The sequence below is a fragment of the Schistocerca cancellata genome, unplaced genomic scaffold (assembly GCF_023864275.1).
Source record: "Schistocerca cancellata isolate TAMUIC-IGC-003103 unplaced genomic scaffold, iqSchCanc2.1 HiC_scaffold_609, whole genome shotgun sequence".
NCBI lineage: Eukaryota > Metazoa > Arthropoda > Insecta > Orthoptera > Acrididae > Schistocerca > Schistocerca cancellata.
Window position 1 is genome coordinate 17,501 of NW_026046620.1, and position 17,104 is coordinate 34,604.

The 17,104-nt window shown below is 51.2% G+C and overlaps 34 non-coding genes across 34 annotated transcripts; 7 read left to right on the forward strand and 27 right to left on the reverse strand.

Annotated features, from left to right (window-relative positions):
- Positions 1-625: 625 nt before the first annotated feature.
- Trnag-gcc (transfer RNA glycine (anticodon GCC)) lies at positions 626-696 on the reverse strand. Its single transcript has one exon. It is a non-coding gene; the product is annotated as a tRNA-Gly (tRNA).
- A 320-nt stretch (positions 697-1,016) lies between these two features.
- Positions 1,017-1,088, forward strand: Trnag-ucc (transfer RNA glycine (anticodon UCC)). The gene has a single exon. It is a non-coding gene; the product is annotated as a tRNA-Gly (tRNA).
- Positions 1,089-1,832: 744 nt separating this feature from the next.
- Positions 1,833-1,906, reverse strand: Trnai-aau (transfer RNA isoleucine (anticodon AAU)). Its single transcript has one exon. It is a non-coding gene; the product is annotated as a tRNA-Ile (tRNA).
- Positions 1,907-2,162: 256 nt separating this feature from the next.
- Positions 2,163-2,234, reverse strand: Trnae-cuc (transfer RNA glutamic acid (anticodon CUC)). Its single transcript has one exon. It is a non-coding gene; the product is annotated as a tRNA-Glu (tRNA).
- A 454-nt stretch (positions 2,235-2,688) lies between these two features.
- On the reverse strand, positions 2,689-2,761 carry Trnam-cau (transfer RNA methionine (anticodon CAU)). The gene has a single exon. It is a non-coding gene; the product is annotated as a tRNA-Met (tRNA).
- Positions 2,762-3,037: 276 nt separating this feature from the next.
- Trnag-gcc (transfer RNA glycine (anticodon GCC)) lies at positions 3,038-3,108 on the reverse strand. The gene has a single exon. It is a non-coding gene; the product is annotated as a tRNA-Gly (tRNA).
- Positions 3,109-3,428: 320 nt separating this feature from the next.
- Trnag-ucc (transfer RNA glycine (anticodon UCC)) lies at positions 3,429-3,500 on the forward strand. Its single transcript has one exon. It is a non-coding gene; the product is annotated as a tRNA-Gly (tRNA).
- Positions 3,501-4,244: 744 nt separating this feature from the next.
- On the reverse strand, positions 4,245-4,318 carry Trnai-aau (transfer RNA isoleucine (anticodon AAU)). Its single transcript has one exon. It is a non-coding gene; the product is annotated as a tRNA-Ile (tRNA).
- Positions 4,319-4,574: 256 nt separating this feature from the next.
- On the reverse strand, positions 4,575-4,646 carry Trnae-cuc (transfer RNA glutamic acid (anticodon CUC)). Its single transcript has one exon. It is a non-coding gene; the product is annotated as a tRNA-Glu (tRNA).
- A 454-nt stretch (positions 4,647-5,100) lies between these two features.
- Trnam-cau (transfer RNA methionine (anticodon CAU)) lies at positions 5,101-5,173 on the reverse strand. The gene has a single exon. It is a non-coding gene; the product is annotated as a tRNA-Met (tRNA).
- A 276-nt stretch (positions 5,174-5,449) lies between these two features.
- Positions 5,450-5,520, reverse strand: Trnag-gcc (transfer RNA glycine (anticodon GCC)). Its single transcript has one exon. It is a non-coding gene; the product is annotated as a tRNA-Gly (tRNA).
- A 320-nt stretch (positions 5,521-5,840) lies between these two features.
- On the forward strand, positions 5,841-5,912 carry Trnag-ucc (transfer RNA glycine (anticodon UCC)). Its single transcript has one exon. It is a non-coding gene; the product is annotated as a tRNA-Gly (tRNA).
- A 744-nt stretch (positions 5,913-6,656) lies between these two features.
- Trnai-aau (transfer RNA isoleucine (anticodon AAU)) lies at positions 6,657-6,730 on the reverse strand. Its single transcript has one exon. It is a non-coding gene; the product is annotated as a tRNA-Ile (tRNA).
- Positions 6,731-6,986: 256 nt separating this feature from the next.
- On the reverse strand, positions 6,987-7,058 carry Trnae-cuc (transfer RNA glutamic acid (anticodon CUC)). The gene has a single exon. It is a non-coding gene; the product is annotated as a tRNA-Glu (tRNA).
- Positions 7,059-7,512: 454 nt separating this feature from the next.
- Trnam-cau (transfer RNA methionine (anticodon CAU)) lies at positions 7,513-7,585 on the reverse strand. Its single transcript has one exon. It is a non-coding gene; the product is annotated as a tRNA-Met (tRNA).
- Positions 7,586-7,861: 276 nt separating this feature from the next.
- Positions 7,862-7,932, reverse strand: Trnag-gcc (transfer RNA glycine (anticodon GCC)). The gene has a single exon. It is a non-coding gene; the product is annotated as a tRNA-Gly (tRNA).
- Positions 7,933-8,252: 320 nt separating this feature from the next.
- On the forward strand, positions 8,253-8,324 carry Trnag-ucc (transfer RNA glycine (anticodon UCC)). Its single transcript has one exon. It is a non-coding gene; the product is annotated as a tRNA-Gly (tRNA).
- Positions 8,325-9,068: 744 nt separating this feature from the next.
- Trnai-aau (transfer RNA isoleucine (anticodon AAU)) lies at positions 9,069-9,142 on the reverse strand. Its single transcript has one exon. It is a non-coding gene; the product is annotated as a tRNA-Ile (tRNA).
- Positions 9,143-9,398: 256 nt separating this feature from the next.
- Positions 9,399-9,470, reverse strand: Trnae-cuc (transfer RNA glutamic acid (anticodon CUC)). The gene has a single exon. It is a non-coding gene; the product is annotated as a tRNA-Glu (tRNA).
- Positions 9,471-9,924: 454 nt separating this feature from the next.
- Trnam-cau (transfer RNA methionine (anticodon CAU)) lies at positions 9,925-9,997 on the reverse strand. Its single transcript has one exon. It is a non-coding gene; the product is annotated as a tRNA-Met (tRNA).
- Positions 9,998-10,273: 276 nt separating this feature from the next.
- Positions 10,274-10,344, reverse strand: Trnag-gcc (transfer RNA glycine (anticodon GCC)). The gene has a single exon. It is a non-coding gene; the product is annotated as a tRNA-Gly (tRNA).
- A 320-nt stretch (positions 10,345-10,664) lies between these two features.
- Positions 10,665-10,736, forward strand: Trnag-ucc (transfer RNA glycine (anticodon UCC)). The gene has a single exon. It is a non-coding gene; the product is annotated as a tRNA-Gly (tRNA).
- Positions 10,737-11,480: 744 nt separating this feature from the next.
- Positions 11,481-11,554, reverse strand: Trnai-aau (transfer RNA isoleucine (anticodon AAU)). Its single transcript has one exon. It is a non-coding gene; the product is annotated as a tRNA-Ile (tRNA).
- A 256-nt stretch (positions 11,555-11,810) lies between these two features.
- On the reverse strand, positions 11,811-11,882 carry Trnae-cuc (transfer RNA glutamic acid (anticodon CUC)). Its single transcript has one exon. It is a non-coding gene; the product is annotated as a tRNA-Glu (tRNA).
- A 454-nt stretch (positions 11,883-12,336) lies between these two features.
- On the reverse strand, positions 12,337-12,409 carry Trnam-cau (transfer RNA methionine (anticodon CAU)). The gene has a single exon. It is a non-coding gene; the product is annotated as a tRNA-Met (tRNA).
- Positions 12,410-12,686: 277 nt separating this feature from the next.
- On the reverse strand, positions 12,687-12,757 carry Trnag-gcc (transfer RNA glycine (anticodon GCC)). Its single transcript has one exon. It is a non-coding gene; the product is annotated as a tRNA-Gly (tRNA).
- A 320-nt stretch (positions 12,758-13,077) lies between these two features.
- On the forward strand, positions 13,078-13,149 carry Trnag-ucc (transfer RNA glycine (anticodon UCC)). The gene has a single exon. It is a non-coding gene; the product is annotated as a tRNA-Gly (tRNA).
- A 744-nt stretch (positions 13,150-13,893) lies between these two features.
- On the reverse strand, positions 13,894-13,967 carry Trnai-aau (transfer RNA isoleucine (anticodon AAU)). The gene has a single exon. It is a non-coding gene; the product is annotated as a tRNA-Ile (tRNA).
- Positions 13,968-14,223: 256 nt separating this feature from the next.
- On the reverse strand, positions 14,224-14,295 carry Trnae-cuc (transfer RNA glutamic acid (anticodon CUC)). The gene has a single exon. It is a non-coding gene; the product is annotated as a tRNA-Glu (tRNA).
- A 454-nt stretch (positions 14,296-14,749) lies between these two features.
- On the reverse strand, positions 14,750-14,822 carry Trnam-cau (transfer RNA methionine (anticodon CAU)). The gene has a single exon. It is a non-coding gene; the product is annotated as a tRNA-Met (tRNA).
- A 276-nt stretch (positions 14,823-15,098) lies between these two features.
- Trnag-gcc (transfer RNA glycine (anticodon GCC)) lies at positions 15,099-15,169 on the reverse strand. The gene has a single exon. It is a non-coding gene; the product is annotated as a tRNA-Gly (tRNA).
- Positions 15,170-15,489: 320 nt separating this feature from the next.
- On the forward strand, positions 15,490-15,561 carry Trnag-ucc (transfer RNA glycine (anticodon UCC)). Its single transcript has one exon. It is a non-coding gene; the product is annotated as a tRNA-Gly (tRNA).
- Positions 15,562-16,305: 744 nt separating this feature from the next.
- On the reverse strand, positions 16,306-16,379 carry Trnai-aau (transfer RNA isoleucine (anticodon AAU)). The gene has a single exon. It is a non-coding gene; the product is annotated as a tRNA-Ile (tRNA).
- Positions 16,380-16,635: 256 nt separating this feature from the next.
- Trnae-cuc (transfer RNA glutamic acid (anticodon CUC)) lies at positions 16,636-16,707 on the reverse strand. Its single transcript has one exon. It is a non-coding gene; the product is annotated as a tRNA-Glu (tRNA).
- Between the last annotated feature and the right edge of the window lie 397 nt (positions 16,708-17,104).

Sequence of the window (17,104 nt, forward strand, 5' to 3'; positions counted from 1 at the left end):
TATTTATTTACTTATTTCGCAAGTAAAGACCTGCTGCCTGTCATCATACAGCAGGTCATACATTGTGACTTTACACGTTATATCGTACGAAATTCAGTTTTATTACTAGTACTTTTTTCCTTGAAAATTTTACATAAGAACTGCAAGTAGTAATAACGGGAAGTAAACATTATCACGCTGAGTCGTTGAAGCCTTGTGGATAACAAAGTACAAAGTGTTTCGCTGCTTCGCAAACCCCAGAGCCGTCAATTTAGCTGTGGACGAAAGTAAATTAAATGCCCCGGTTGAGGATCGAGCTCACGACCTTAAGATTATGAGACTTACGCGCTGCCTACTGCGCTACCGAGGCAAGTGATCTCGGTAAGTACCAAATACCAGTGGTAGAGAGTCTGCACTTCCTGGCTCATTTTTTTCTGTTGCTACACGTGCATTCCCGGCGCGACAGGCAACTTGCGATGCTAGGCCGACGCCAGTATGTAGAATAGCACACAAGAGTCCAAACGAGCAGTCGTGTGCGCTGCATGTTAGGTTATTTCCCACGGAAATACCGCGGTGCATTCTCATGGCTCACGCAGTTCGAGTGCGAAAGACACGCAGCGCCACTATCGGAGAAAAAACAAAATGATGCATCGGCCGGGAATCGAACCCGGGCCGCCCGCGTGGCAGGCGAGCATTCTACCACTGAACCACCGATGCTCAGCTTCCTGGTGCTTTCCGCGGCAGACGCCTGAGGGGAAAGTGGGACTGCCGTCCAGCGCCGTCGCATCCTCTCGAGAGAATGCTACAGACGCTGAATCCTGCACTGCACTGCTTAAAAATGACGCCCGAACGCGATCGCCTAAGTACTCTTGCGGCGCACGCACGCGACGACTCTTGCCAAAGGACGCGAAATGTGCGTAGAGACGCTGTCTGGATGCGCTCGCCTACGCCGTAATGCGCCTACAGCTACGACCACCTTGAGCCGCCGCCGACAGGCGGGAAGCAGACACAGCGCGGCGTGCGCGGACGGAAACCGTGCGGTGGTGGTGTAATGGTCAGCATAGTTGCCTTCCAAGCAGTTGATCCGGGTTCGATTCCCGGCCACCGCAGCCGGCTTTTAACTTTTGCGTATGAGTACTTTTGCCACGCGTCCTTCAATTAATGTTTCTTTCCCCATCTTACTCGCTGCAGGCCACCCTATAGCGTGTGCGTCGATTCTCCTTGAGTCTCGACTTGTCTCGACTTTGCTCAGCTGACGCGAGAGCTGACGCTCTCCAATCGGCCTATATAAAAAGAACAAGCGCGCAAAACGACTGAGAGAGGTATGGCGAGGCGGGCACCACATTACTTATGCCTCAAGTAAATACCTGCTGCCTGTTATCATGTATTGTCTGATTTTACATGTTCTGTCAGACAAATTCAGTTTTATTACTAGTACATTTCATTTTTTTTTCTTTGTTGAAAATTTTTCAACACGCTCCTTCATTTCACTGTGGCCGCACGGCGCGACTTGGCATACTGAGAGGCAAAATGTGGCGCCAGTGCCCTTGACCGAATAGCGCTGCAGCTCCGAAACCGAAGAGGAAAGAGAAATACGAATTGAAACTATCGGCAGTGCCGTGTGTTCGCAGGCGGTCACCCGCCCAAGCACTGACAACGTCCAGCTTCGCGCAGTAGCGGTGATCGGACGAGAAACTGTGCGTTCACCGTGCTGTGACCAGTGAAGTGTTTTAGCGCGTCCCGACAAGTCGCGTTCTGGTCCCCTATCAGTTCCCACACAATGTGACGATTTCTTTGTCACCATACTTCCCCGCCGAAATCGGCGTTGCCTTTTTGAAAGAGTGAAATCGTAGTGGGCCGTGGGGGGATCGAACCCACGACCTTCGCGTTATTAGCACGACGCTCTAACCAACTGAGCTAACGGACCTCGGTGCAGACAGCCTTCCATCGCTTCGCGGGAATTGCTCTGCGTATTGCCATGTAACATTTCTATGGTAGCAGTCCAACAGTGGAGCAGCGTCTCTTCTCCCTATATTCCGCTGCTCGTAGTAATTTCATTGCGTGACCGTTTCTCTCGACTGTTTTCAGCTGACGTTTATGAACCAGTAGCTATAATGCGAGGAGGGCGTGAAACAGCCTTTCGCAGGGTCAAAACTTGTCGTGATTTTTTCCGAAAAATTCCGTTCCGGTACCGGGAATCGAACCCGGGCCTCCTGGGTGAGAGCCAGGTATCCTAGCCACTAGACCACACCGGACATGCACATTTCTCTCCGGCTTTACACCCGGTCCACTCGCTTTCCGTGTCGCACTTTCCCTGTTTGCGAGCACCTTTTCGCGCGCCCATGGCGAGGCGCGCATGTCAAAAGTCACAATCCATTGCTTTATGCCTCGTTGTTACAGGGGTAGGAGGAAAAGCAAAGCTGTAAGTAGTAATATTTATTTACTTATTTCGCAAGTAAAGACCTGCTGCCTGTCATCATACAGCAGGTCATACATTGTGACTTTACACGTTATATCGTACGAAATTCAGTTTTATTACTAGTACTTTTTTCCTTGAAAATTTTACATAAGAACTGCAAGTAGTAATAACGGGAAGTAAACATTATCACGCTGAGTCGTTGAAGCCTTGTGGATAACAAAGTACAAAGTGTTTCGCTGCTTCGCAAACCCCAGAGCCGTCAATTTAGCTGTGGACGAAAGTAAATTAAATGCCCCGGTTGAGGATCGAACTCACGACCTTAAGATTATGAGACTTACGCGCTGCCTACTGCGCTACCGAGGCAAGTGATCTCGGTAAGTACCAAATACCAGTGGTAGAGAGTCTGCACTTCCTGGCTCATTTTTTTCTGTTGCTACACGTGCATTCCCGGCGCGACAGGCAACTTGCGATGCTAGGCCGACGCCAGTATGTAGAATAGCACACAAGAGTCCAAACGAGCAGTCGTGTGCGCTGCATGTTAGGTTATTTCCCACGGAAATACCGCGGTGCATTCTCATGGCTCACGCAGTTCGAGTGCGAAAGACACGCAGCGCCACTATCGGAGAAAAAACAAAATGATGCATCGGCCGGGAATCGAACCCGGGCCGCCCGCGTGGCAGGCGAGCATTCTACCACTGAACCACCGATGCTCAGCTTCCTGGTGCTTTCCGCGGCAGACGCCTGAGGGGAAAGTGGGACTGCCGTCCAGCGCCGTCGCATCCTCTCGAGAGAATGCTACAGACGCTGAATCCTGCACTGCACTGCTTAAAAATGACGCCCGAACGCGATCGCCTAAGTACTCTTGCGGCGCACGCACGCGACGACTCTTGCCAAAGGACGCGAAATGTGCGTAGAGACGCTGTCTGGATGCGCTCGCCTACGCCGTAATGCGCCTACAGCTACGACCACCTTGAGCCGCCGCCGACAGGCGGGAAGCAGACACAGCGCGGCGTGCGCGGACGGAAACCGTGCGGTGGTGGTGTAATGGTCAGCATAGTTGCCTTCCAAGCAGTTGATCCGGGTTCGATTCCCGGCCACCGCAGCCGGCTTTTAACTTTTGCGTATGAGTACTTTTGCCACGCGTCCTTCAATTAATGTTTCTTTCCCCATCTTACTCGCTGCAGGCCACCCTATAGCGTGTGCGTCGATTCTCCTTGAGTCTCGACTTGTCTCGACTTTGCTCAGCTGACGCGAGAGCTGACGCTCTCCAATCGGCCTATATAAAAAGAACAAGCGCGCAAAACGACTGAGAGAGGTATGGCGAGGCGGGCACCACATTACTTATGCCTCAAGTAAATACCTGCTGCCTGTTATCATGTATTGTCTGATTTTACATGTTCTGTCAGACAAATTCAGTTTTATTACTAGTACATTTCATTTTTTTTTCTTTGTTGAAAATTTTTCAACACGCTCCTTCATTTCACTGTGGCCGCACGGCGCGACTTGGCATACTGAGAGGCAAAATGTGGCGCCAGTGCCCTTGACCGAATAGCGCTGCAGCTCCGAAACCGAAGAGGAAAGAGAAATACGAATTGAAACTATCGGCAGTGCCGTGTGTTCGCAGGCGGTCACCCGCCCAAGCACTGACAACGTCCAGCTTCGCGCAGTAGCGGTGATCGGACGAGAAACTGTGCGTTCACCGTGCTGTGACCAGTGAAGTGTTTTAGCGCGTCCCGACAAGTCGCGTTCTGGTCCCCTATCAGTTCCCACACAATGTGACGATTTCTTTGTCACCATACTTCCCCGCCGAAATCGGCGTTGCCTTTTTGAAAGAGTGAAATCGTAGTGGGCCGTGGGGGGATCGAACCCACGACCTTCGCGTTATTAGCACGACGCTCTAACCAACTGAGCTAACGGACCTCGGTGCAGACAGCCTTCCATCGCTTCGCGGGAATTGCTCTGCGTATTGCCATGTAACATTTCTATGGTAGCAGTCCAACAGTGGAGCAGCGTCTCTTCTCCCTATATTCCGCTGCTCGTAGTAATTTCATTGCGTGACCGTTTCTCTCGACTGTTTTCAGCTGACGTTTATGAACCAGTAGCTATAATGCGAGGAGGGCGTGAAACAGCCTTTCGCAGGGTCAAAACTTGTCGTGATTTTTTCCGAAAAATTCCGTTCCGGTACCGGGAATCGAACCCGGGCCTCCTGGGTGAGAGCCAGGTATCCTAGCCACTAGACCACACCGGACATGCACATTTCTCTCCGGCTTTACACCCGGTCCACTCGCTTTCCGTGTCGCACTTTCCCTGTTTGCGAGCACCTTTTCGCGCGCCCATGGCGAGGCGCGCATGTCAAAAGTCACAATCCATTGCTTTATGCCTCGTTGTTACAGGGGTAGGAGGAAAAGCAAAGCTGTAAGTAGTAATATTTATTTACTTATTTCGCAAGTAAAGACCTGCTGCCTGTCATCATACAGCAGGTCATACATTGTGACTTTACACGTTATATCGTACGAAATTCAGTTTTATTACTAGTACTTTTTTCCTTGAAAATTTTACATAAGAACTGCAAGTAGTAATAACGGGAAGTAAACATTATCACGCTGAGTCGTTGAAGCCTTGTGGATAACAAAGTACAAAGTGTTTCGCTGCTTCGCAAACCCCAGAGCCGTCAATTTAGCTGTGGACGAAAGTAAATTAAATGCCCCGGTTGAGGATCGAACTCACGACCTTAAGATTATGAGACTTACGCGCTGCCTACTGCGCTACCGAGGCAAGTGATCTCGGTAAGTACCAAATACCAGTGGTAGAGAGTCTGCACTTCCTGGCTCATTTTTTTCTGTTGCTACACGTGCATTCCCGGCGCGACAGGCAACTTGCGATGCTAGGCCGACGCCAGTATGTAGAATAGCACACAAGAGTCCAAACGAGCAGTCGTGTGCGCTGCATGTTAGGTTATTTCCCACGGAAATACCGCGGTGCATTCTCATGGCTCACGCAGTTCGAGTGCGAAAGACACGCAGCGCCACTATCGGAGAAAAAACAAAATGATGCATCGGCCGGGAATCGAACCCGGGCCGCCCGCGTGGCAGGCGAGCATTCTACCACTGAACCACCGATGCTCAGCTTCCTGGTGCTTTCCGCGGCAGACGCCTGAGGGGAAAGTGGGACTGCCGTCCAGCGCCGTCGCATCCTCTCGAGAGAATGCTACAGACGCTGAATCCTGCACTGCACTGCTTAAAAATGACGCCCGAACGCGATCGCCTAAGTACTCTTGCGGCGCACGCACGCGACGACTCTTGCCAAAGGACGCGAAATGTGCGTAGAGACGCTGTCTGGATGCGCTCGCCTACGCCGTAATGCGCCTACAGCTACGACCACCTTGAGCCGCCGCCGACAGGCGGGAAGCAGACACAGCGCGGCGTGCGCGGACGGAAACCGTGCGGTGGTGGTGTAATGGTCAGCATAGTTGCCTTCCAAGCAGTTGATCCGGGTTCGATTCCCGGCCACCGCAGCCGGCTTTTAACTTTTGCGTATGAGTACTTTTGCCACGCGTCCTTCAATTAATGTTTCTTTCCCCATCTTACTCGCTGCAGGCCACCCTATAGCGTGTGCGTCGATTCTCCTTGAGTCTCGACTTGTCTCGACTTTGCTCAGCTGACGCGAGAGCTGACGCTCTCCAATCGGCCTATATAAAAAGAACAAGCGCGCAAAACGACTGAGAGAGGTATGGCGAGGCGGGCACCACATTACTTATGCCTCAAGTAAATACCTGCTGCCTGTTATCATGTATTGTCTGATTTTACATGTTCTGTCAGACAAATTCAGTTTTATTACTAGTACATTTCATTTTTTTTTCTTTGTTGAAAATTTTTCAACACGCTCCTTCATTTCACTGTGGCCGCACGGCGCGACTTGGCATACTGAGAGGCAAAATGTGGCGCCAGTGCCCTTGACCGAATAGCGCTGCAGCTCCGAAACCGAAGAGGAAAGAGAAATACGAATTGAAACTATCGGCAGTGCCGTGTGTTCGCAGGCGGTCACCCGCCCAAGCACTGACAACGTCCAGCTTCGCGCAGTAGCGGTGATCGGACGAGAAACTGTGCGTTCACCGTGCTGTGACCAGTGAAGTGTTTTAGCGCGTCCCGACAAGTCGCGTTCTGGTCCCCTATCAGTTCCCACACAATGTGACGATTTCTTTGTCACCATACTTCCCCGCCGAAATCGGCGTTGCCTTTTTGAAAGAGTGAAATCGTAGTGGGCCGTGGGGGGATCGAACCCACGACCTTCGCGTTATTAGCACGACGCTCTAACCAACTGAGCTAACGGACCTCGGTGCAGACAGCCTTCCATCGCTTCGCGGGAATTGCTCTGCGTATTGCCATGTAACATTTCTATGGTAGCAGTCCAACAGTGGAGCAGCGTCTCTTCTCCCTATATTCCGCTGCTCGTAGTAATTTCATTGCGTGACCGTTTCTCTCGACTGTTTTCAGCTGACGTTTATGAACCAGTAGCTATAATGCGAGGAGGGCGTGAAACAGCCTTTCGCAGGGTCAAAACTTGTCGTGATTTTTTCCGAAAAATTCCGTTCCGGTACCGGGAATCGAACCCGGGCCTCCTGGGTGAGAGCCAGGTATCCTAGCCACTAGACCACACCGGACATGCACATTTCTCTCCGGCTTTACACCCGGTCCACTCGCTTTCCGTGTCGCACTTTCCCTGTTTGCGAGCACCTTTTCGCGCGCCCATGGCGAGGCGCGCATGTCAAAAGTCACAATCCATTGCTTTATGCCTCGTTGTTACAGGGGTAGGAGGAAAAGCAAAGCTGTAAGTAGTAATATTTATTTACTTATTTCGCAAGTAAAGACCTGCTGCCTGTCATCATACAGCAGGTCATACATTGTGACTTTACACGTTATATCGTACGAAATTCAGTTTTATTACTAGTACTTTTTTCCTTGAAAATTTTACATAAGAACTGCAAGTAGTAATAACGGGAAGTAAACATTATCACGCTGAGTCGTTGAAGCCTTGTGGATAACAAAGTACAAAGTGTTTCGCTGCTTCGCAAACCCCAGAGCCGTCAATTTAGCTGTGGACGAAAGTAAATTAAATGCCCCGGTTGAGGATCGAACTCACGACCTTAAGATTATGAGACTTACGCGCTGCCTACTGCGCTACCGAGGCAAGTGATCTCGGTAAGTACCAAATACCAGTGGTAGAGAGTCTGCACTTCCTGGCTCATTTTTTTCTGTTGCTACACGTGCATTCCCGGCGCGACAGGCAACTTGCGATGCTAGGCCGACGCCAGTATGTAGAATAGCACACAAGAGTCCAAACGAGCAGTCGTGTGCGCTGCATGTTAGGTTATTTCCCACGGAAATACCGCGGTGCATTCTCATGGCTCACGCAGTTCGAGTGCGAAAGACACGCAGCGCCACTATCGGAGAAAAAACAAAATGATGCATCGGCCGGGAATCGAACCCGGGCCGCCCGCGTGGCAGGCGAGCATTCTACCACTGAACCACCGATGCTCAGCTTCCTGGTGCTTTCCGCGGCAGACGCCTGAGGGGAAAGTGGGACTGCCGTCCAGCGCCGTCGCATCCTCTCGAGAGAATGCTACAGACGCTGAATCCTGCACTGCACTGCTTAAAAATGACGCCCGAACGCGATCGCCTAAGTACTCTTGCGGCGCACGCACGCGACGACTCTTGCCAAAGGACGCGAAATGTGCGTAGAGACGCTGTCTGGATGCGCTCGCCTACGCCGTAATGCGCCTACAGCTACGACCACCTTGAGCCGCCGCCGACAGGCGGGAAGCAGACACAGCGCGGCGTGCGCGGACGGAAACCGTGCGGTGGTGGTGTAATGGTCAGCATAGTTGCCTTCCAAGCAGTTGATCCGGGTTCGATTCCCGGCCACCGCAGCCGGCTTTTAACTTTTGCGTATGAGTACTTTTGCCACGCGTCCTTCAATTAATGTTTCTTTCCCCATCTTACTCGCTGCAGGCCACCCTATAGCGTGTGCGTCGATTCTCCTTGAGTCTCGACTTGTCTCGACTTTGCTCAGCTGACGCGAGAGCTGACGCTCTCCAATCGGCCTATATAAAAAGAACAAGCGCGCAAAACGACTGAGAGAGGTATGGCGAGGCGGGCACCACATTACTTATGCCTCAAGTAAATACCTGCTGCCTGTTATCATGTATTGTCTGATTTTACATGTTCTGTCAGACAAATTCAGTTTTATTACTAGTACATTTCATTTTTTTTTCTTTGTTGAAAATTTTTCAACACGCTCCTTCATTTCACTGTGGCCGCACGGCGCGACTTGGCATACTGAGAGGCAAAATGTGGCGCCAGTGCCCTTGACCGAATAGCGCTGCAGCTCCGAAACCGAAGAGGAAAGAGAAATACGAATTGAAACTATCGGCAGTGCCGTGTGTTCGCAGGCGGTCACCCGCCCAAGCACTGACAACGTCCAGCTTCGCGCAGTAGCGGTGATCGGACGAGAAACTGTGCGTTCACCGTGCTGTGACCAGTGAAGTGTTTTAGCGCGTCCCGACAAGTCGCGTTCTGGTCCCCTATCAGTTCCCACACAATGTGACGATTTCTTTGTCACCATACTTCCCCGCCGAAATCGGCGTTGCCTTTTTGAAAGAGTGAAATCGTAGTGGGCCGTGGGGGGATCGAACCCACGACCTTCGCGTTATTAGCACGACGCTCTAACCAACTGAGCTAACGGACCTCGGTGCAGACAGCCTTCCATCGCTTCGCGGGAATTGCTCTGCGTATTGCCATGTAACATTTCTATGGTAGCAGTCCAACAGTGGAGCAGCGTCTCTTCTCCCTATATTCCGCTGCTCGTAGTAATTTCATTGCGTGACCGTTTCTCTCGACTGTTTTCAGCTGACGTTTATGAACCAGTAGCTATAATGCGAGGAGGGCGTGAAACAGCCTTTCGCAGGGTCAAAACTTGTCGTGATTTTTTCCGAAAAATTCCGTTCCGGTACCGGGAATCGAACCCGGGCCTCCTGGGTGAGAGCCAGGTATCCTAGCCACTAGACCACACCGGACATGCACATTTCTCTCCGGCTTTACACCCGGTCCACTCGCTTTCCGTGTCGCACTTTCCCTGTTTGCGAGCACCTTTTCGCGCGCCCATGGCGAGGCGCGCATGTCAAAAGTCACAATCCATTGCTTTATGCCTCGTTGTTACAGGGGTAGGAGGAAAAGCAAAGCTGTAAGTAGTAATATTTATTTACTTATTTCGCAAGTAAAGACCTGCTGCCTGTCATCATACAGCAGGTCATACATTGTGACTTTACACGTTATATCGTACGAAATTCAGTTTTATTACTAGTACTTTTTTCCTTGAAAATTTTACATAAGAACTGCAAGTAGTAATAACGGGAAGTAAACATTATCACGCTGAGTCGTTGAAGCCTTGTGGATAACAAAGTACAAAGTGTTTCGCTGCTTCGCAAACCCCAGAGCCGTCAATTTAGCTGTGGACGAAAGTAAATTAAATGCCCCGGTTGAGGATCGAACTCACGACCTTAAGATTATGAGACTTACGCGCTGCCTACTGCGCTACCGAGGCAAGTGATCTCGGTAAGTACCAAATACCAGTGGTAGAGAGTCTGCACTTCCTGGCTCATTTTTTTCTGTTGCTACACGTGCATTCCCGGCGCGACAGGCAACTTGCGATGCTAGGCCGACGCCAGTATGTAGAATAGCACACAAGAGTCCAAACGAGCAGTCGTGTGCGCTGCATGTTAGGTTATTTCCCACGGAAATACCGCGGTGCATTCTCATGGCTCACGCAGTTCGAGTGCGAAAGACACGCAGCGCCACTATCGGAGAAAAAACAAAATGATGCATCGGCCGGGAATCGAACCCGGGCCGCCCGCGTGGCAGGCGAGCATTCTACCACTGAACCACCGATGCTCAGCTTCCTGGTGCTTTCCGCGGCAGACGCCTGAGGGGAAAGTGGGACTGCCGTCCAGCGCCGTCGCATCCTCTCGAGAGAATGCTACAGACGCTGAATCCTGCACTGCACTGCTTAAAAATGACGCCCGAACGCGATCGCCTAAGTACTCTTGCGGCGCACGCACGCGACGACTCTTGCCAAAGGACGCGAAATGTGCGTAGAGACGCTGTCTGGATGCGCTCGCCTACGCCGTAATGCGCCTACAGCTACGACCACCTTGAGCCGCCGCCGACAGGCGGGAAGCAGACACAGCGCGGCGTGCGCGGACGGAAACCGTGCGGTGGTGGTGTAATGGTCAGCATAGTTGCCTTCCAAGCAGTTGATCCGGGTTCGATTCCCGGCCACCGCAGCCGGCTTTTAACTTTTGCGTATGAGTACTTTTGCCACGCGTCCTTCAATTAATGTTTCTTTCCCCATCTTACTCGCTGCAGGCCACCCTATAGCGTGTGCGTCGATTCTCCTTGAGTCTCGACTTGTCTCGACTTTGCTCAGCTGACGCGAGAGCTGACGCTCTCCAATCGGCCTATATAAAAAGAACAAGCGCGCAAAACGACTGAGAGAGGTATGGCGAGGCGGGCACCACATTACTTATGCCTCAAGTAAATACCTGCTGCCTGTTATCATGTATTGTCTGATTTTACATGTTCTGTCAGACAAATTCAGTTTTATTACTAGTACATTTCATTTTTTTTTCTTTGTTGAAAATTTTTCAACACGCTCCTTCATTTCACTGTGGCCGCACGGCGCGACTTGGCATACTGAGAGGCAAAATGTGGCGCCAGTGCCCTTGACCGAATAGCGCTGCAGCTCCGAAACCGAAGAGGAAAGAGAAATACGAATTGAAACTATCGGCAGTGCCGTGTGTTCGCAGGCGGTCACCCGCCCAAGCACTGACAACGTCCAGCTTCGCGCAGTAGCGGTGATCGGACGAGAAACTGTGCGTTCACCGTGCTGTGACCAGTGAAGTGTTTTAGCGCGTCCCGACAAGTCGCGTTCTGGTCCCCTATCAGTTCCCACACAATGTGACGATTTCTTTGTCACCATACTTCCCCGCCGAAATCGGCGTTGCCTTTTTGAAAGAGTGAAATCGTAGTGGGCCGTGGGGGGATCGAACCCACGACCTTCGCGTTATTAGCACGACGCTCTAACCAACTGAGCTAACGGACCTCGGTGCAGACAGCCTTCCATCGCTTCGCGGGAATTGCTCTGCGTATTGCCATGTAACATTTCTATGGTAGCAGTCCAACAGTGGAGCAGCGTCTCTTCTCCCTATATTCCGCTGCTCGTAGTAATTTCATTGCGTGACCGTTTCTCTCGACTGTTTTCAGCTGACGTTTATGAACCAGTAGCTATAATGCGAGGAGGGCGTGAAACAGCCTTTCGCAGGGTCAAAACTTGTCGTGATTTTTTCCGAAAAATTCCGTTCCGGTACCGGGAATCGAACCCGGGCCTCCTGGGTGAGAGCCAGGTATCCTAGCCACTAGACCACACCGGACATGCACATTTCTCTCCGGCTTTACACCCGGTCCACTCGCTTTCCGTGTCGCACTTTCCCTGTTTGCGAGCACCTTTTCGCGCGCCCATGGCGAGGCGCGCATGTCAAAAGTCACAATCCATTGCTTTATGCCTCGTTGTTACAGGGGTAGGAGGAAAAGCAAAGCTGTAAGTAGTAATATTTATTTACTTATTTCGCAAGTAAAGACCTGCTGCCTGTCATCATACAGCAGGTCATACATTGTGACTTTACACGTTATATCGTACGAAATTCAGTTTTATTACTAGTACTTTTTTCCTTGAAAATTTTACATAAGAACTGCAAGTAGTAATAACGGGAAGTAAACATTATCACGCTGAGTCGTTGAAGCCTTGTGGATAACAAAGTACAAAGTGTTTCGCTGCTTCGCAAACCCCAGAGCCGTCAATTTAGCTGTGGACGAAAGTAAATTAAATGCCCCGGTTGAGGATCGAACTCACGACCTTAAGATTATGAGACTTACGCGCTGCCTACTGCGCTACCGAGGCAAGTGATCTCGGTAAGTACCAAATACCAGTGGTAGAGAGTCTGCACTTCCTGGCTCATTTTTTTCTGTTGCTACACGTGCATTCCCGGCGCGACAGGCAACTTGCGATGCTAGGCCGACGCCAGTATGTAGAATAGCACACAAGAGTCCAAACGAGCAGTCGTGTGCGCTGCATGTTAGGTTATTTCCCACGGAAATACCGCGGTGCATTCTCATGGCTCACGCAGTTCGAGTGCGAAAGACACGCAGCGCCACTATCGGAGAAAAAAACAAAATGATGCATCGGCCGGGAATCGAACCCGGGCCGCCCGCGTGGCAGGCGAGCATTCTACCACTGAACCACCGATGCTCAGCTTCCTGGTGCTTTCCGCGGCAGACGCCTGAGGGGAAAGTGGGACTGCCGTCCAGCGCCGTCGCATCCTCTCGAGAGAATGCTACAGACGCTGAATCCTGCACTGCACTGCTTAAAAATGACGCCCGAACGCGATCGCCTAAGTACTCTTGCGGCGCACGCACGCGACGACTCTTGCCAAAGGACGCGAAATGTGCGTAGAGACGCTGTCTGGATGCGCTCGCCTACGCCGTAATGCGCCTACAGCTACGACCACCTTGAGCCGCCGCCGACAGGCGGGAAGCAGACACAGCGCGGCGTGCGCGGACGGAAACCGTGCGGTGGTGGTGTAATGGTCAGCATAGTTGCCTTCCAAGCAGTTGATCCGGGTTCGATTCCCGGCCACCGCAGCCGGCTTTTAACTTTTGCGTATGAGTACTTTTGCCACGCGTCCTTCAATTAATGTTTCTTTCCCCATCTTACTCGCTGCAGGCCACCCTATAGCGTGTGCGTCGATTCTCCTTGAGTCTCGACTTGTCTCGACTTTGCTCAGCTGACGCGAGAGCTGACGCTCTCCAATCGGCCTATATAAAAAGAACAAGCGCGCAAAACGACTGAGAGAGGTATGGCGAGGCGGGCACCACATTACTTATGCCTCAAGTAAATACCTGCTGCCTGTTATCATGTATTGTCTGATTTTACATGTTCTGTCAGACAAATTCAGTTTTATTACTAGTACATTTCATTTTTTTTTCTTTGTTGAAAATTTTTCAACACGCTCCTTCATTTCACTGTGGCCGCACGGCGCGACTTGGCATACTGAGAGGCAAAATGTGGCGCCAGTGCCCTTGACCGAATAGCGCTGCAGCTCCGAAACCGAAGAGGAAAGAGAAATACGAATTGAAACTATCGGCAGTGCCGTGTGTTCGCAGGCGGTCACCCGCCCAAGCACTGACAACGTCCAGCTTCGCGCAGTAGCGGTGATCGGACGAGAAACTGTGCGTTCACCGTGCTGTGACCAGTGAAGTGTTTTAGCGCGTCCCGACAAGTCGCGTTCTGGTCCCCTATCAGTTCCCACACAATGTGACGATTTCTTTGTCACCATACTTCCCCGCCGAAATCGGCGTTGCCTTTTTGAAAGAGTGAAATCGTAGTGGGCCGTGGGGGGATCGAACCCACGACCTTCGCGTTATTAGCACGACGCTCTAACCAACTGAGCTAACGGACCTCGGTGCAGACAGCCTTCCATCGCTTCGCGGGAATTGCTCTGCGTATTGCCATGTAACATTTCTATGGTAGCAGTCCAACAGTGGAGCAGCGTCTCTTCTCCCTATATTCCGCTGCTCGTAGTAATTTCATTGCGTGACCGTTTCTCTCGACTGTTTTCAGCTGACGTTTATGAACCAGTAGCTATAATGCGAGGAGGGCGTGAAACAGCCTTTCGCAGGGTCAAAACTTGTCGTGATTTTTTCCGAAAAATTCCGTTCCGGTACCGGGAATCGAACCCGGGCCTCCTGGGTGAGAGCCAGGTATCCTAGCCACTAGACCACACCGGACATGCACATTTCTCTCCGGCTTTACACCCGGTCCACTCGCTTTCCGTGTCGCACTTTCCCTGTTTGCGAGCACCTTTTCGCGCGCCCATGGCGAGGCGCGCATGTCAAAAGTCACAATCCATTGCTTTATGCCTCGTTGTTACAGGGGTAGGAGGAAAAGCAAAGCTGTAAGTAGTAATATTTATTTACTTATTTCGCAAGTAAAGACCTGCTGCCTGTCATCATACAGCAGGTCATACATTGTGACTTTACACGTTATATCGTACGAAATTCAGTTTTATTACTAGTACTTTTTTCCTTGAAAATTTTACATAAGAACTGCAAGTAGTAATAACGGGAAGTAAACATTATCACGCTGAGTCGTTGAAGCCTTGTGGATAACAAAGTACAAAGTGTTTCGCTGCTTCGCAAACCCCAGAGCCGTCAATTTAGCTGTGGACGAAAGTAAATTAAATGCCCCGGTTGAGGATCGAACTCACGACCTTAAGATTATGAGACTTACGCGCTGCCTACTGCGCTACCGAGGCAAGTGATCTCGGTAAGTACCAAATACCAGTGGTAGAGAGTCTGCACTTCCTGGCTCATTTTTTTCTGTTGCTACACGTGCATTCCCGGCGCGACAGGCAACTTGCGATGCTAGGCCGACGCCAGTATGTAGAATAGCACACAAGAGTCCAAACGAGCAGTCGTGTGCGCTGCATGTTAGGTTATTTCCCACGGAAATACCGCGGTGCATTCTCATGGCTCACGCAGTTCGAGTGCGAAAGACACGCAGCGCCACTATCGGAGAAAAAACAAAATGATGCATCGGCCGGGAATCGAACCCGGGCCGCCCGCGTGGCAGGCGAGCATTCTACCACTGAACCACCGATGCTCAGCTTCCTGGTGCTTTCCGCGGCAGACGCCTGAGGGGAAAGTGGGACTGCCGTCCAGCGCCGTCGCATCCTCTCGAGAGAATGCTACAGACGCTGAATCCTGCACTGCACTGCTTAAAAATGACGCCCGAACGCGATCGCCTAAGTACTCTTGCGGCGCACGCACGCGACGACTCTTGCCAAAGGACGCGAAATGTGCGTAGAGACGCTGTCTGGATGCGCTCGCCTACGCCGTAATGCGCCTACAGCTACGACCACCTTGAGCCGCCGCCGACAGGCGGGAAGCAGACACAGCGCGGCGTGCGCGGACGGAAACCGTGCGGTGGTGGTGTAATGGTCAGCATAGTTGCCTTCCAAGCAGTTGATCCGGGTTCGATTCCCGGCCACCGCAGCCGGCTTTTAACTTTTGCGTATGAGTACTTTTGCCACGCGTCCTTCAATTAATGTTTCTTTCCCCATCTTACTCGCTGCAGGCCACCCTATAGCGTGTGCGTCGATTCTCCTTGAGTCTCGACTTGTCTCGACTTTGCTCAGCTGACGCGAGAGCTGACGCTCTCCAATCGGCCTATATAAAAAGAACAAGCGCGCAAAACGACTGAGAGAGGTATGGCGAGGCGGGCACCACATTACTTATGCCTCAAGTAAATACCTGCTGCCTGTTATCATGTATTGTCTGATTTTACATGTTCTGTCAGACAAATTCAGTTTTATTACTAGTACATTTCATTTTTTTTTCTTTGTTGAAAATTTTTCAACACGCTCCTTCATTTCACTGTGGCCGCACGGCGCGACTTGGCATACTGAGAGGCAAAATGTGGCGCCAGTGCCCTTGACCGAATAGCGCTGCAGCTCCGAAACCGAAGAGGAAAGAGAAATACGAATTGAAACTATCGGCAGTGCCGTGTGTTCGCAGGCGGTCACCCGCCCAAGCACTGACAACGTCCAGCTTCGCGCAGTAGCGGTGATCGGACGAGAAACTGTGCGTTCACCGTGCTGTGACCAGTGAAGTGTTTTAGCGCGTCCCGACAAGTCGCGTTCTGGTCCCCTATCAGTTCCCACACAATGTGACGATTTCTTTGTCACCATACTTCCCCGCCGAAATCGGCGTTGCCTTTTTGAAAGAGTGAAATCGTAGTGGGCCGTGGGGGGATCGAACCCACGACCTTCGCGTTATTAGCACGACGCTCTAACCAACTGAGCTAACGGACCTCGGTGCAGACAGCCTTCCATCGCTTCGCGGGAATTGCTCTGCGTATTGCCATGTAACATTTCTATGGTAGCAGTCCAACAGTGGAGCAGCGTCTCTTCTCCCTATATTCCGCTGCTCGTAGTAATTTCATTGCGTGACCGTTTCTCTCGACTGTTTTCAGCTGACGTTTATGAACCAGTAGCTATAATGCGAGGAGGGCGTGAAACAGCCTTTCGCAGGGTCAAAACTTGTCGTGATTTTTTCCGAAAAATTCCGTTCCGGTACCGGGAATCGAACCCGGGCCTCCTGGGTGAGAGCCAGGTATCCTAGCCACTAGACCACACCGGACATGCACATTTCTCTCCGGCTTTACACCCGGTCCACTCGCTTTCCGTGTCGCACTTTCCCTGTTTGCGAGCACCTTTTCGCGCGCCCATGGCGAGGCGCGCATGTCAAAAGTCACAATCCATTGCTTTATGCCTCGTTGTTACAGGGGTAGGAGGAAAAGCAAAGCTGTAAGTAGTAATATTTATTTACTTATTTCGCAAGTAGAGACCTGCTGCCTGTCATCATACAGCAGGTCATACATTGTGACTTTACACGTTATATCGTACGAAATTCAGTTTTATTACTAGTACTTTTTTCCTTGAAAATTTTACATAAGAACTGCAAGTAGTAATAACGGGAAGTAAACATTATCACGCTGAGTCGTTGAAGCCTTGTGGATAACAAAGTACAAAGTGTT